Below are 17,961 nucleotides of genomic sequence, written 5' to 3'. Positions count from 1 at the left end.
CGCTATCTCGGCATCGGTACTCGGACTCTGAGTCTTACTCAGCTACATATTGATTTAGATTGGCAGTTCCCCTTTCTTGGAATTCTCCATGCTAAAACATTTCATCACCTTGTCCAAGTAATTACTTTGACTAAGTCCTATTAGTCTCCTACTTCTGTTTCTCAAAATCCTTATCCCCAGAATATAAGCAGCTTCTCCTAGATCCTTCATAGTGAAACACTTCCCGAGCCAGGACTTAACCTCCTAGAAGGTCGGGATGTCGTTTCCTATGAGCAGTATGTCATCAACATACAAAAATAGAAAGCTAAATATACTCCCACTAGCCTTGACATACACACAAGACTCATCCTCGCTTCTCGAAAATCCAAACTCTTTGACTTTCTCATCGAAACCAAGGTTCCATCTGCGAGACGCTTGTTTTAATCCATAAATGGATTTCTCAAGCTTGCACACTCTATTAGGATATTTAGCATCCACAAAACCTTATGGCTGACACATGTAAACATCTTCAGCCAGTTTCCCGTTAAGGAAGGCAGTTTTGACATCCATCTGCCAAATTTCATAATCATGAAATGCAGCAATAGCTAACATAACCCTGCTAGACTTGATTTTGGCCACTGGTGAGAAGGTCTCATCATAGTCAACCCCGGGGGTTTGAGTAAAGCCCTTCGCAACCATCCGTGCCTTGAACGTGTGCACTTTCCTATCCATGTCGGTCTTCTTCTTGAAGATCCACTTACACCCGACCGTCTTACAACCTGGTACATTGTCAACCAAGTTCCAAACTTGATTGTCATACATGGACTGAATCTCTCTGTCCATTGCCTCCTTCCATTTTTCAGACTTTGGGCCCGCCATGGCTTCCTTATAGTTGTTAGGTTCATCCAAATTTATCAGTGTACTATCATTGATAAACGTATCACCTTCAGCAGTTATATGAAACCATACAACACAAGTGGAACACTAACTCTACTGGAACGTCTTAGAGGTAAGGACTCGTGAACTGGTTCAACAGGAATCTCTTCCTCAAGTTGAGCGCTAGTGTCAGAGGTTCCTGATGGGTTTTGAGCATTCTAACATTTCCTAAGTGTACATGCAACCCTAATAACCTTGGATCTATGTTTGTCTAATAATCATGCAAAGTTGAATTCCAAGGTTATATTCCTATCTAGCATACATGGGGAACATTTTTAACTTGAATGAAAGATAGAATAACTTACCTTGTTGTTGATTATGATCCTTGAAACCTTGTGAGCCTAGCACCCCAAGTGTGATGCCTCAAATGCTTCACACAACACCAAATGCAAAGGAGTAAACTTTGAGAGAATCTTACACTTGCAAAATCGGCACTAGCCCTCTTGTTTCTTATTGTCGCCGATTTTGGTGGAGAACATGTTGCTTATATAGTGTGTCACATCTAGGGTTACACCATGTAAACCCTAATGTGGCATGACTCTTCATTTCCATGACCCATGGGTTTGTAACTCCCATGGAGCCTCCATGGAGCATTCAATGGGTTTAACCCAACTTGATTATCCATGGAGCCTTTTAGCCTACTATACAAGTTATGGATGATTTACATGATCAACCCATATATTTAATTAGTCATCTTTTGATCACTTAATTAATCCTAGATTAATTCTTGATCAATACTAATTAAATAATACTATTAATATATTAGAACTTATAATATATTAATAAACCACAAGTGTTATTTCTCTCATTTAGTCTATCCAAATGCATGATGCCATGCAACCCAAATGGACCATGCCGGGTCGGGTCAAGTACATACCAGAAATAGTAATGGACTTAGACACCTTATCCAACAGTCTCCCACTTGGATAAGTCTAATAACTATAACTGAAAGTATGACTTCAGGAACCGATCAGCAATCGTAGCTCTTTTCAAGGTTTCTCGGAACTGAGAAGATGATGATACGCCATTTCAGATAAGTGATCATATAATCCTCTATTGTAGATATCAGCCGGACAAATACATGGAACAGTGTCTTACTTTGTGTCCAACAGTTTGTTTCCTGATTTCCGATTTGTTTGACAAAGAACTTAATTGAACACATCAACTTAGTTCTGACCCGGCCCGGTACATAGGTCAAAACAAAATCATCGAGGGGCCCATATATCAGCTTCTAATCCAAGAAGGAACAGATAAACTTCGACTCATATGTTTGTTCTACCACTCATTGAATTATACACAAAAGCACGTTTTATAACATCGAGTTACCAATGCGTTAACGTACAATCAATGCATAACCAACTCATAAGTAACAAATCATATCTCTAGGTTTGAAGACTTATATGATATTACCGTCTCACGATCACTCGAGATAAATTCCATGAAGTGATTCCAGTGAGCGTGGGTTGAGTCCAATGCTCAGAACTTATGAGCACTCATGAGTGTTGTAGCCATGTCCAACAACTTAGACCTCTGCAACCAATCATGACAGTCTTGATTCATACCTACTTCCGACATATGACCGACTGTGGAGGTTCGAATAATATGATATACCAAACATAATTATTCTGGAAGTCAAAACATGCAAAAGAAATATAGTAAACGATCGACAAGAGATAGCAACACTTTACTCATAAATAAAACACCTTTATTCATCATCTAATGTCAATTACACTTTACAAATTTCAAGGTTATCTAACTACTAAATCTAATATCATCCTTCAGCCCTATGCTCCGAGCATGCTGGAGATGCTTAACCCGAGTCAGTCCCTTCGTGAGGGGATCTGCTGGATTCTCATCCGATGATACCCTCTTTGCCACTAGGAGTCCTTCTTCTATTCGATGTCTGATGAAATGGTATTTTCTGTCGATGTGTCTGGATCTCCCGTGATCCCTTGGTTCCTTGGCTAAGGCAACTTCACTTTCACTATCACAGAAAATTTCCATTGGCTCTTTAATAGCTGGTACAACTCCAAGGTCTCCAATGAAGTTCTTCAGCCATATCGCCTCCTTTGCTGCCTCGCTAGCTGCTATATACTCTGATTCGCAAGTTGAATCAGCCACTGTCTCTTGCTTGGAACTCTTCCAAGAAATTGCTCCTCCATTTAAGGTAAAGACCCAGCCTGACTGAGAGCGGAAATTATCCCTATCAGTCTGAAAGCTAGCATCACTATACCCTACAACTCTCAAGTCTTCACTCCCACCGAGGGTAAGGACCCAGTCCTTAGTCCTCCGTAGGTACTTGAGGATATTCTTTACCGCAGTCCAGTGTGCCTTGCCAGGGTTCCCCTGATACCTGCTAACCATGCTCAAAGAAAAGGCTACATCAGGTCGAGTACACGTCATAGCATACATGATCGATCCTACAGCCGAAGCATAAGGTATTCGACTCATTTCTGCTATCTCAGCCTCAGTACTAGGGCTTTGTGTCTTACTCAATCTGGCGTTACTCTGGATGGGTAACTCTCCTTTCTTGGAGTCCTGCATGCTGAATCTCTTCAACACCTTATCCAAGTAAGTACTCTGACTAAGTCCAATTAGTCTTTTACTCCGGTCTCTCAAGATCCTTATCCCTAGAATATAGGCAGCTTCTCCTAGGTCCTTCATAGAGAAACACTTCCCAAGCCAGGACTTAACTTCCTGCAGAGTTGGGATGTCATTTCCTATGAGTAGTATGCCATCCACATACAATACCAAAAAGCTAACTATACTCCCACTAGCCTTGACATATACACAAGATTCATCTTCACTCCTAGAAAAGCCAAATTCCTTGACTTTCTCATCAAAGCAAAGATTCCATCTGCGAGGTGCTTGCTTTAACCCATAAATGGATTTCTCAAGCTTACACACTCTATTAGGGTACTCTGTGTTGACAAAACCCTCTGGCTGACTCATGTAAACATCCTCAGCCAACTTTCCATTAAGGAAAGCGGTTTTGACATCCATTTGCCATATTTCATAGTCATGAAATGCGGCTATGGCTAACAGAACCCTAATAGACTTAATCTTGGCCACTGGAGAAAAGGTCTCATCATAATCAACTCCCGGAGTTTGTGAGAAACCCTTTGCAACCAGTCGTGCCTTATAAGTGTGTACATTACCATCCATGTCGGTCTTCTTCTTGAAGATCCATTTGCACCCTACAGTCTTACGACCTGGTACATTCTCAACCAAGTTCCAAACTTGATTGTCATACATGGACTGTATCTCGCTGTCCATTGCCTCTTTCCACTTGGCTGACTCAGGGCCTACCATGGCTTCCGCGTAACTGTTAGGTTCATCCAGACCTATCAGTGTCTCATCACTGATAAGTGTATCACCTTCCGCAGTAATATGGAATCCATAGTAATGCTCAGGTGCATTCCTAACCCTTGTGGAACGCCTCAGAGGTACAGACTTGTAAATTGGCTCAACAGAAGTTTCCTCCTCAAGTTGAGTGCTAGGGTTTGAAGTTCCTTCACCACTTGACTCTTGAATTTCTTCAAGGTCAACTTGCCTCCTACTGTCTCCTTGGCTTATGAACTCTCTCTCTCTCTCTCGAAAGAAAGCCCTCCTAGCTACAAAGACCACATTCTCACTAGGTATGTAGAAGAGGTAACCAAAGGATTTCTGTGGGTAGCCGATGAAAATACACCTCTCACTTCGAGGTTCGAGCTTATCATGAGTCTCGCGTCTCACGAAAGCCTCGCAACCCCAAATCTTAATGTGGTCTAGTTTGGGTACTTTACCAGTCCACATCTCATGAGGAGTTTTGGCAACTTTCTTTGTGGGAACTTGATTAAGGATATGGGCGGCAGTCTCTAAGGCATACCCCCAAAATGAGATTGGTAGCGAAGCTCGACTCATCATGGAACGAACCATATCCAAGAAGGTTCGATTACGCCTCTCAGCTATACCATTCAACTGCGGTGTCCTGGGAGGTGTCAATTATGAGACAATCCCACATTCCCTAAGATAGTCGAGGAACTCTGAACTAAGATACTCACCACCTCGATCGGATCGAAGCATCTTAATGTTCCTGCCCAATTGATTCTCGACTTCCTGATTAAACTCTTTAAACCTCTCAAAAGTCTCTGACTTATGCTTGATTAAGTAGACATATCCATATCTACTGTAATCATCAGTAAAAGTCAAATAATAACGATTAGCATCCCTTGTGGCATGTTTGAAGGGCCCACACACATCCGTGTGTATAAGATCCAACAAACCTTCACCCCTCTCACAAGAGCCTGTGAAGGGTGACTTTGTCATTTTTCCAAGTAAGCATGATTCGCAACTGTCATCTGACTTTAGGTCAAATGACTCCAATACTCCATCCTTTTGGAGTTGGCCTATGCGTTTCTTGCTTATATGTCCAAGACGACAATGCCATAATGATGCTTTATCCAAGTTATTATCATTAACAGAATCAATACACAATACATTATTTCCTAAGTTATCAACCACAGATACAGTTTCATACACACCATCACAAGGTAATGCTTTAAAATAAAGAACATTATTAAAGAAAACATTAATCGAACCAACTTCATTATCAAATGAAAAGGTGAAACCTTGTTTATACAATGCATGAAAGGAAATAATATTTCTTGCCATTTCTGGCGAATAACAACATTTATTCAAATCTAAACTAAACCCACTACTTAGCGATAAAGTATAAACTCCAATCTTGGTGACAGGTAAAGCTTTCCTATTCCCCATGATTAAGTTTATTCTTCCATGCTCCACATTCTCACTTCTTCTTAGTCCCTGCAAATCAGAACAGATATGAATACCACAATCGGTATCAAGGACCCAAGAGTTAGAATGGGGTGAGTTATTAGATAAGATAGTGTAAATACCTGCATGGTTGGGTTTAACTTTCCCATCCTTCACATCTTGCTGGTACTTTGGGCAGTTCCGCTTCCAATGTGACTTTTCATGGCAATAGAAGCATTCAGCCTCTTTAGGGTCAGAAGAAGGAGTGACAAAACCTTTCTTGGTTCCACTTGAAGAAGAGCCATCAAGGGTCCTAGCCTTGGTACCCTTCAAAGAGCTCTTCCTCTTCTTCCCTCTACCTTTCCCGATTGCCAAAACCGGGGCGGAGTTTGGAGTAGGAGTGTTAACAACCGACTTACCCTTAAGACCTGTTTCTGCGGTCTTGAGGAGTCCCTGAAGTTTGCTGAGTGTGACCTCTTCCTTATTCATGCGGAATTGATCATAGCACGATGATAAGGAGTGCAAAATGATATCTATTGAAAGCTCCTCAGGGAAGTTCACATTAAGCTTCAGCAACCGATCCACATACCTTTGCATTTTCTGCATGTGGCTCGTGACGGATTCCCCGTCCTTCATCATGGTTGTTATGATAGAGCATATGATTTCATACCTCTCTTGTCGTGCACTTTGATGGTATCTTTCCATCAGATCTTGGTGCATTTCAAAAGGGTAGAAGTCCTCATAGGACTTTTGGAGTTCCGCTGTCATGGTGGCCAACATGATGCATGCCACTTTTGTAGCATCCCTTTCATGTGCCCGGAAGTCAGCGATCTCCTGGGGAGTTGCAGTGGTCTCATCAATCTCCTTAAGCTCCTTGTCAAGGACATATTCTTTGTCCTCGTAGCGGGTAATCATCCTGATGTTTCTGATCCATTCATTGAAGTTGGATCCATCAAAAGTGACTTTCCCACACAAGTTCATAAGGGTAAAGGAGCCACTAGGATTAGAGCCAGAAGCAGCATTGTTTGAAGACATCTGAAAGAAGAGAACAAGATTAGTTTAGATATTAAGAGAGTCCTTAATAAAACACCCAAATGTAATATTAAGGCTAGGATCCAATCACAATATATTATAACTTAGAAGAGGTATGCCGTAATCCAAGCTATAACATATTTGAAAGGTAGGTGAATGACGATTCACCAATTTCCACCATGAAAAACGAAATATAAATATTAGGTTTTTAATTGGTTCTTAGAAATTCCTAGATTCTTTTGAGATTCAATGAACTTTTCAAAGGCATGTTTCAATCTTGAGTGTGCCCTCCAAGTTTTGTGACTGGGATACCGAGGATCACAAAACGAGGTGTGAAGTAACCATGCAAATCACTTGGTACACTCAATGTTTATTACTCAATCGATGTGCCGATTAACCACACGAGCTCCACCGGCCTATAATAAACTTTAAGTCACCCTTTACCTACCTTGTTAAGTCCAAGTTAGTGTGTCGGTTAACCACACGAGCTCCACTAACGACTTAAACAAAGTGTAAAGTGTAATTTCATGGATTAGCACCTTATTCACATTTTCCTAAAGTAACTAAGATTGGGAATTTAATAAAAGCATTTAGTTACTTTATAATATTCATCATACTTTTAATGAGAATTTATAAGTCCTTGTCCTACCCGTTCGGCTAACGACCCTCCACCGATCAAGGAAGCGGTGGGTGAGAGTGGACACCCATTAAGTTGCCATTTTATAGGCAACAACCTTATACCCCCCCTTATAGACCGGCTTCGTGAATGAGGCGTACTAGCGGTAAGACGACTTGACGTTATACATATATATATATTAGTAACTTATAATATTATAAAGTATAAGGGTTGAATTTTAACTTTTAAAATTCTAAGGGTTGGAACTAAAGTTTTAATCAAGACTTTACATGTTCCAAAACTTGAGGGCAAGTTTTGTAAGCTTCCAAAACTTTTCATTTCTTATAACTTATGAATTAATTGAGTAATAAAAATGAAGACTCTTCATTTTTATAACTCTTGTGTTCTTTTAATGGCTTTAATAAAAGTGAGACTTTTGGTTTTTCATAACTTGAGGACAAGTTATGGACTCCATTAAAACACATTATGATCATGAATTAAACTACCATGAAGGTTACAAACAATTCCTATGATCATCTAATCTTCATAAGTTCAAGAACATGAATATGAACACTTTCAAGAATCAAAAATTACACTTAAAAAAACTTGTAATTTTAATAATTGCCATTGTAAATGGATTAGCATAAACATTACACCATCTAAAACAAGCTTTAAAACATCAAAACAGTTTAGGGTAATGTTTCTAGTCCATTTCCAGCAACAAATGTGCAAACTTTCATACGAGCAGAAAACAGAAAAACGATTTTTTTCAAGCTGTTTGCACAAAAAAAAAACAACAAACAAACCTAGGCTCTGATACCACTGATGGGTTTTGAGCATTCTAACACTTCCTAAGTGTACATGCAACCCTAATAACCTTGGATCTATGTTTGTCTAATAATCATGCAAAGTTGAATTCCAAGGTTATATTCCTATCTAGCATACATGGGGAACATTCTTAACTTGAATGAAAGATAGAATAACTTACCTTGTTGTTGATTATGATCCTTGAAACCTTGTGAGCCTAGCACCCCAAGTGTGATGCCTCAAATGCTTCACACAACACCAAATGCAAAGGAGTAAACTTTGAGAGAATCTTACACTTGCAAAATCGGCTCTAGCCCTCTTGTTTCTTATTGTCGTCGATTTTGGTGGAGAACATGTTGCTTATATAGTGTGTCACATCTAGGGTTACACCATGTAAACCCTAATGTGGCATGACTCTTCATTTCCATGACCCATGGGTTTGTAACTCCCATGGAGCCTCCATGGAGCATTCAATGGGTTTATCCCAACTTGATTATCCATGGAGCCTTTTAGCCCACTATACAAGTTATGGATGATTTACATGATCAACCCATATATTTAATTAGTCATCTTTTGATCACTTAATTAATCCTAGATTAATTCTTGATCAATACTAATTAAATAATACTATTAATATATTAGAACTTATAATATATTAATAAACCACAAGTGTTATTTCTCTCATTTAGTCTATCCAAATGCATGATGCCATGCAACCCAAATGGACCATGCCGGGTCGGGTCAAGTACATACCAGAAATAGTTATGGACTTAGACACCTTATCCAACAGTTCCTTCATCGCTTGACTCTTGAAGCACTTCAAGATCAATTTGCCTCCCACTGTCCTCTTGTCATATAAGTTCTCTTTCGCGGAAAACCCCTCTCCTTGCTACGAAGACCACATTGTCACTCGGATGTACTTGACCCGATTGTAGCATGGTCCTTTTGGGTTGCCTTCACCAGTGCAATTTGATAGGATGAACTTTTGAGAATAAGTTTGTTTATGATTTATTAATATATTACAAGTATAACATATTAATATGAAATCATATTATTTAATTAGTATTGATCAATAATTAATTTGGAATTAATTTTGTGGTCAAAAGAGACTAATTAAATATATGGGGATTAATTATGTAAATCAATGATTCTTATAGTGTGTGGGCCAATGATCCATGATTATTTAGATAGGGTAAACCAATGAGATAATCCATGGATAGTCCATGGAGGTTAAACCCATGGAGCATAAGAATATGAAAGGTCATGAAGCATTAGGGTTTGCATGAATATAACCCTAGCTTAGAACACTATAAAAGCATACCCCTAGTCCCAAAATCCGCACCCATTCATTTCTAAGAGAGTGAAGTTGATTTTGTGCAAGTAACCTATTCTCTCAAGCCTCCTCTTGCATATTGGTGTTTGTGAACCATTAGAGGCATCACATTTGGGGTGCTCAAGCTTTCAAAGATCAAGAACTACAAGTCCTTTTAAAAGGTAAGTCATCTAACTAATTGTATTATTCAATTGTTCAATTGTATGCTAGTTAGGGAGAATGCTTTGGAAAATTTGAAAATGCATGTATAATTAGAGAAAACATAGATCCAAAGCATTTAGGGTTGCATGTGCACTATAGGAGTGTTATAGTGCTCAAAAACCCAACAGTGGTATCATAGCCTAGGATTGTTTTCTATTATACTTGATGCTTGTTATTTTTCAAAGTTGAAAAAATCGAATTTTTGGCCTCTGACTGATGAAATCGCCGAATCCACTGGCTGACTCGATGATTCCACTCAGTAACAGAGCAACTCTACGAGTCAGTTCATGCACTCGACGAGTTACAGGCTCTGTTTGCAGAATTTCAAGTTTCTTGGCCTAGTTTGGATTGGGAACACTACCACAAACTGTTTTGGATCATTAAATATGTTTTTTTTTTCTAATTTGGTAATGCTTCTACTCATCCAATCACAAGATAATTGTCAAAGTTTTGAGAAAAATTTTGTTTTATGTAAACGAAGTTGCTTGTAAATTGTTGACTTGGAATTATCTTGTTTATGAGTTTAGTTAGATCGATCTTGAATTATATGATAATTTTTGTTGTTGAAAATTCATCTAAATGAATTTTAATGACCTCCATAACTTTTCCTCAAGTTATGGAAAATGAAAGGTCTCATCCATTAAAATGCAATTAAACTCATAAGTTATGAATATGAAGAGTTTTGACAAGTTTCAAAACTTGCCCTCAAGTTTTGGAATTTGTAAACTCTCACTAATGAAAATTTATTTCCAAACCCTAGAGTTTTAAAAGTTAAAAATTTAACCCTTATACTTTATAATATTATAAGTTTAATAATATATATATATATATATATATATATATATATATATATATATATATATAACACAAGTCGGTTTTACCGTTAGTAGGCCTCATTCACGAAGCCGGTCAAGGGGGGGGGGTATAAGGTTACTGCCTATAAAATGGTGATGATGTGTGTTAAACGAACTAGTTTTAATCCTACTAACTTAGACACAGAAACAAACACACGAAAGGCAGTGTACCTATCGATTAGCAGCTTAGTTCAGGTAAGTAGGGTATCGAACACAGGGAACGGTAAACAATTAAGATTATTACTAATATTATCTAAATAAAACAAGTAAAAAAGAAGGGTTTTTCTCTAGTTTTACAAGACTACAAACTTAAGCAACTATATAAACTCTTTAACAAAGGACAATTAACAACTAAGGAGAAACCAAAAGACAACTAGATTCGATCAATTTAAAGAGACTTCCGTTTAGATTCGATTCACTTATTCCTATGGTTGATTTTATGGTAAGTACAATGGATTAATTGGCATTGGCTACCGATTAGTGTGATTAGGTTCACATTCACTATAACTAATCCTTAGAAAACAAATTAATTTAAGTAGTGATCAAGTGATTAAACTAATAAATTTCCTAGTTTATTGATTCAGGTTAAGTAAGACTTGTAGTTAGCTAATCAAATTACTAATTCAATTAACTTCTTGTTGATGGTTCGTCACACAAGCTCACACATTAACTTACCTATTTTCTAGTTAACCCTAGTTTCACGTTCACTATTCCTAGGCATATAACAATGTTTTCACATAAATCATATGAGATAAGCAATTAAGAGATGTTTATGAAGCTTAATATACTTGTAATTAACATAAAATAGTTGTTGTTAACACATAAGGTTCTTTAACAAGCTTAAAAAAACAAAACTCACCAAATTAAATTAGTCCAACCATAAAATCAAGTCATATTCATAAAGTTATCTATCCTAAATAGAAGATATGAGTTTTAGCTCATATCTACAGCAAATAACAACATAAATTCAAATTATAATGATTCAAACATGGTTCAAAACAAAGATTAAGAAAAAGAAGAATAATTATTTGCCTTTGATCTCTTCTAAATTGCTTCTTAGGTTGAATTCTTAAAAACTAGAGCTCCAAGAACCCTTCTGGCCTCCAAAAATCGTCCAAGGCTTCCCCCATTAGTTAGGGTTCGAATGAGAAGTGTTTCTATATATATATATATATATATATATATATATATATATATATATATATATATATATATATATATATATATATATATATATATATATATATATATATATATATATATATATATATATATATATATATATATTCTAAAAACAGGGGCGACTCGGCGAGTCCAGTGACCAACTCGACGAGTCCATCATTTCAAATCAGTGGACGGCAAGTCAGCGTAAAGAATCGTGAAACTTCTGACCAACTCGTCGAGTCCATTTGGAATCAACATTTTCTCAAAACACGAAGGTCGTCCGAAATTGTGTCTAGTTTTCAGAACGTTTTGAATCTTGTCAATCGGAGTTACGGTTCATGAGATATGGCCAAAATACTGACGACGGGTCAAGCTGTCCAGCAACATCCTTCTTTCTTTAAAATCCAAGATCCAAGCTTCCAATTGCTAAATCCGCTTCATTTTCCTTCCGAGCATGTCTTTTAGGCTAGAAATACATTTTAAACATATTTAAGTACCTTTTGTTCATAATGTGCAATAAAATAGCCAAAGAGTTTTAAGATTTAACACAAAATATATAACTAATTATGCACATATCAAAATACCCCACACTTGACTTTTGCTTGCCCCCAAGCAAAACTGAATTTTAACATACTAATACCACATAAGACAATCCCAATCGAACCCAACCATTATACCAAGACCACAAACCATGCGTTTGTGTCTAATTTTTTCCTAAGGACCCCCTAACCCTAAATACTCACAATCCTCATAAACACTCGCCCACATCTTTTAAACAACGCTCATTTTCTGCATCCCTCCGAATCCATCCGCAAAAAACTCTCTTAACCTCAAGGTATTTTTGATCAAGCAACCCAAGCATACATAATCTAGAAAATTACAACTTTTTTCGATACCACTGTGGAGTTCTTTGGAATTCTTCTCTTCTTTGATAACTTGATCTTGATTTCTTTGAATTCACCACCTTTTTGATTGATTTTTGGTATCTTCAACTTTTTGAATCTTCGGAATTTTGATCTTTTGATCTTCACTTTGATTGCTCCAAAATTCTTACAACTTTTCTTGTAATTCTCTCTTTTTTTTTTCACATGTAACTCACTTTTTTTTTTCACTCAATACCTACATGCTTAAGGAAGGGAACTTGACTTCAACCTTTATTGGTTAAAGTATTAGTTTTCCTGGATACATTTCAAGTACACGATGCTAAACATATTACGTACCTCAAACTAAGCGATGTTGTGTTTTTGTACCATGATTTCACTTGAATAAAGGGGGCCACAAATGCACTAGAACGTATATTGGCTCAACTAAACATTTGGGTCTTCATGCAATCATCAAACATAATACTAGCATGGAGTCATAATTGCTTTACCAAAATTTTCTAAATTAATCCTAGCAATTTTAATGCAAAAATTTCAAAATTATACTTAAATTATGATTCTAATGTAACTAATATGATCAACCCCCTACCCTACACTTAATTTATGCAATGCCCTCATCGCATATTATGCATGATAAAGAAAATGACAAAGTAAAGAGGGAATTGGAACAAACTCCCCTGGGATAGTAGTCGCGAGGTTGATGTTCTTCATTTGAAGCTCCATCTTCAATTGACTTTAGACATGGGAACAGCTCATCCATGCCTTGGTGTCATTCGTCTTGTGTGGTATAGCTCCAATTATGCAGGAAAAGTCTCGGAAAATGCTCGGAAAATGATCCTCAAAGAATACAACCAATGGTCGTGTCAACTGTTATCAAATCATCAGCTTGATAGTATAAGAATGAGCAACTCGTCGAGTAGGTATGGGAACTCGCCGATTTGTAGCGTAATTGGCAGAAAAGTCGTGGATTTTCACTTGGAAGTGCACTCGGCGAGTAGACTGCTGAGTGAAAAAAACATGTATTCTGCCCAGGTCCGTTTTAGTCCTACTTTAAAACTTGATGTGTATATAAATGCACTAGTTTTAGTCCTTCTTTTAAGATATAATTTAGACACACAAAGGCAGTGGACATGTCAATTGGTGGTATAGTTTAGTAAGCAGGGTATCGAACACGGGGAACGGTAATTAAGCTAATGACTAGAATTATCTAAAACAAGCAATAAAAGTGAAAGGTTTCCTCTAGTTTTGCAAGGCTAGAAACTTAAACAATTAACTAACACATAAATTAAGTAACTAACAGCTAAAGCAAGTAAAAACCAACTAAATTCAATAATAAGAAGACTTCTGTTTAGGTTCATTTATGATGTATGTGGGTAATATTAAACTAATATTTTCCCTCATTTTGCTTCAGTAAATAATCACTTAATAACTCTTCTCTCAATTGGACTCATAACGTGACCCAAAACTTCGTTTTCTCCCGCGCCTAGACTCGATTTCTCACTTGGTTAGCCTTGACTCTAGACCCTTGCATGCATCCCTGAACCTCAACTGAAAAGATCAAAAACAAAACAAAAGTGATTGGAAAGGAAAACAATAAAAATTCTTACTTAATGCTAACTACTAAGAGTTTAAACATCAATCAAACACACTGTTTGGTCCCTATGGTTTGGGGTAATTTGCGCGTTTGGTCCCTAACTTCTTTTTTTAACTCGGAAAGTCCCTACTGTTTGTTTTTGTTACGCGTTTGGTCCCTACTGTTTGTTTTTGTTACACGCTTGGTCCTGTCTTACCTAAAAAGACTATTATTTAAATAGGGAAAAATGGTGAGGTAGGTAAGGTAAGGTGAGGAGGGTGAGGTTGGGGGTGTGTTTATTCAAATAAATTAATAAAATCAATGGCAAAATAGTTATTTTAGGTAAGACAGGGACCAAGCGCGTAACAAAAACAAACAGTAGGAACCTTCCGAGTTAAAAAAATATGTTAGGGACCAAACGCGCAAATTACCCTAAACCATAGGACCATTCGTGTAATTTACTCTTGTCTTTAACCAAACCAAACAAATAAAAATCAAAAGATATCATTCTTCATCCTCATCTTCATCTCCTCTAACTTCGCTTCCTCTGGATTGATTTTGGTGTTGACTAATCCGCTCATCCCAGCTTCGCACATATGGGTACCCCGGTCCATGCCTTGGCGCAAGATTCAATTGATTGAACAAGTGAACGAATGACTCATTCTGATAGTTCGTGCTTCGTCCGAGGTCATCCTGGTACCTACGTAGCTCCATGTTGGACCAATCCATGGGGATTTCGTCATCAACTGGAATTACCAGCGGTTCCTCTCGGACATGTTCTCTTCGTGGCCTCACCCGCCGTCCCGACTCCTCGGGTACCAAAACCTCAACCTCATTCGGAATGCCAATGTGTCCCCCACCATAGTCTTCTATGATTCGCGCCCTCATATATAGTGTGACGCTAAAAGGTGGTGTGGGTACCATTGTAAAAAAGTTTCCAGCTCCCCTTTCCAAAATACCATACGACCTCGCCAACCAGGTCACGAACATGCCACCGTTGATTTTAGACGTGATTTTGTCTTTGACTGCCCCTTCCCCCAAGTATTTCGCCAAGCAGTAAGGGATGTTGCAAAACACGTCCGGCGTAATAATACTCCACAAGTAAAAGACATCAAGGGTCGGAACCTTGTCATCATCCTTGCGCATATTTATGGAGCATGCGACAAGACGATGAATCAATCGGTGGATCGGTGAGCGAATACTTCCATCTTGAGCGGAAGATGGAATGTACACCTGATTAGAAATAGTATTCCACTAAGTGGAAGCAACTACGCCCTCGGGTAAATCGTTGTGGCAGTGCTCCAGAAAAGTACCAAATTCGTCAGTGATGACCAAAGATTGGTCATAAATGTCCATCCTCCATGATATCTCGGCAATGTTGCATTATCGAACCTCCCCACCAAGGCAGAAAGTGAGGGCATTGGGGTTATAAATGTCATCACCCCCTCGAAAAACAACAGTAGAGAAAAACTCCCAGCAAAGCTCTTGATATACTAGCTCTTGGATACGGAAGATCCGGTTCCACCCTTCACAAATAATAGACACTCCTTCTTGTTCTAAATTATTGATTACATATGGAGCTAACTCTTATTCTAGTCCCGCTTGCCCCATCCAGATCCAATCAATCTCATGAGGTACATAAATCTCCTTCTTTTTCATTATTTCCAACTTGTTCTTAGCGTGGGCCAATGATGATTTTGATGTAATTTGTGGGAAGTTTAACCATGGGATGTCCCCATGACCGCTTCCTCTTGAACTCTGACCTCATCTAGACATTTCCTGCAACATAACACAAGACAAAACAACACCACAAACACACAGAAACGTTAAATATCAAAAATCTGGTCTCCTGCAACACGGACTCGTCGAGCCATGAACAAACTTGGCGAGTCGAATGAACAGTGCGAGTCTAAGTTCTGATTCTGAGCAAATCATCCATCAAAACTCCAAATTTGTTCCAGGGTTTGTTTAGGGATGTCTAATGTAACGTCTGTGTTTCTGGGCTTGTCATTAATGATGATGTAATAGTCTAGGTTAACCTTTGTAACCCGTTTTGAATAATACGAATGTATTATTTAAGTATTATGTGTTTTATGCCTAATTGTGTGGCTTAATTGAATTAAGAATGAAAATAAGCGTCAAAATGAAATGTTAGATAAGCCCGATATCTATGAAGGAAGTTTTAGTGGTCGTGACGAGGTTTCCGAATATATAAAGAATGCCGAAATCTGAGTTATAACGAAGGAGTTATGACCTGTCGAAGTTTCGCGACAGAATCGGCACGACACCGAATGACGTAAAATATGAATTTAAGATAGAGCGATATCTAGCCTTAGTGATCTAAACGAAATTTGTAGAGTTCGTCAAACCGAGAGCATGCATAAAAGGAACGTCTAAATCTGACTTCGTATGAGGAAGTTATGATTTTTCTAAGTTTCAGCTTAGCAGTATGCAACCCGAAGTTCGATTTTGAGATCGAGTGATTTCTAGCCGAAACAATCTAAACAAGAATCGAAGATCTCGTCGATAGTAGTGCAACGGTAAAAAGACAGACGAAAACGGACGTCGGATGAAGAAGTTATGGATTTATAACGGTGTTTTCCTGTTCCGGCCTACTAAAAATAATATAATAAAAATAAAGTCAAAATTAGCAGACGAAGTATAAACGAGAGTTGTAGAGCATAATCTCACCTATGCGTAGACATAAAGAACGTCGAAAACGGAGCTCGAATGAGAAAGATATGAATTTCTGAAGTTCGGGGCGCGAACCCCAAGGCTGTGTCAGGATGTGAGCACAGTGCTCACGACGTGAGCAGGTAGATTTGACCCTTTAGAGCGTGCAGACCCAACTTGCGATGACGCACTGGATGATGGTCGAGCTCACGACGTGAACACTTGAAAGTCACGACGTGAGCACAGATTTTTAGCCCTATAAATAGAAGTCGAAGGGCAGCCGATTTTAGTTGCTACTTTATCACTCTCTCACTCCCGATACTCTCTCTAAGCCCTCTTTTAACCCCCCGAAGCCCCGGTATCATCCCGAGACCCGAAGCGAGTCCCGAAGCCCGGAAGATCCCGAGAAGAAAAGAGTTTCGAGCCGAAGCTCTGCCCGCGAGAAGCCCGGTGTGTGAAGATATCCCGAATTCACCAAAGAATACTACATTTAGAGCCGTAGTGTTGTCCGATAATCATCTTATCAAGTGAGTGAGTAGTTACTTTCTTCTAACACATAAATACGAAGTATTCTCTATAAAATATGTGCTATGTGTTTATATGTTATGTGTTATTTGAAATGAGTAATGATCGAATGTTTTATACATGTTTTATGTTGTATATATATTTTTTTATCTACAAAGATGTTGGGTAGAACATGGGTAGATAGTGGATGTGTGATGAAATAAAATGATGAGAGGCCTCGATGTTGTTGTTGATCTAGTCATCTAGCGGAGTATGGATGACGGCCATGGACTCTTTCTAGACAGTCCAATGGAACGCTAGCAGGCTCATAACCTGCAGGTGTTTGTGAACGATGTGTTCACCGGTGTACTCTATCCCCCTCATGGTTTCCATTAGGACATTTATTGTGGAGGAAACCCCTTCGCAGTAATGTCCATCCCGATGAAAATCCTAGATTATGTTCCTGGTAATAGATGTTGTTTTAGGGACGTAAAGTGAGGATAACGGGAATGGGTAATTGGGCTATTGTTGGTTGGTGAAATTAAATAATTATTTATTGTGGGTTGAAAACCCTATATGCTCACAGGCTCCCAAGCCTGACCCACTCAGTTTTGTTTGTATTACAAGTAGTGGTGCGAGAGCTTAAGTTGGAT

The sequence above is a fragment of the Lactuca virosa genome, chromosome 1 (assembly GCF_052849685.1).
Source record: "Lactuca virosa cultivar CGN04683 chromosome 1, Lactuca_virosa_CGN04683_v6, whole genome shotgun sequence".
Lineage (NCBI taxonomy): Eukaryota > Viridiplantae > Streptophyta > Magnoliopsida > Asterales > Asteraceae > Lactuca > Lactuca virosa.
The sequence above is the reverse complement of the archived record's forward strand: the minus strand, read 5'-3'. Positions refer to the sequence as shown.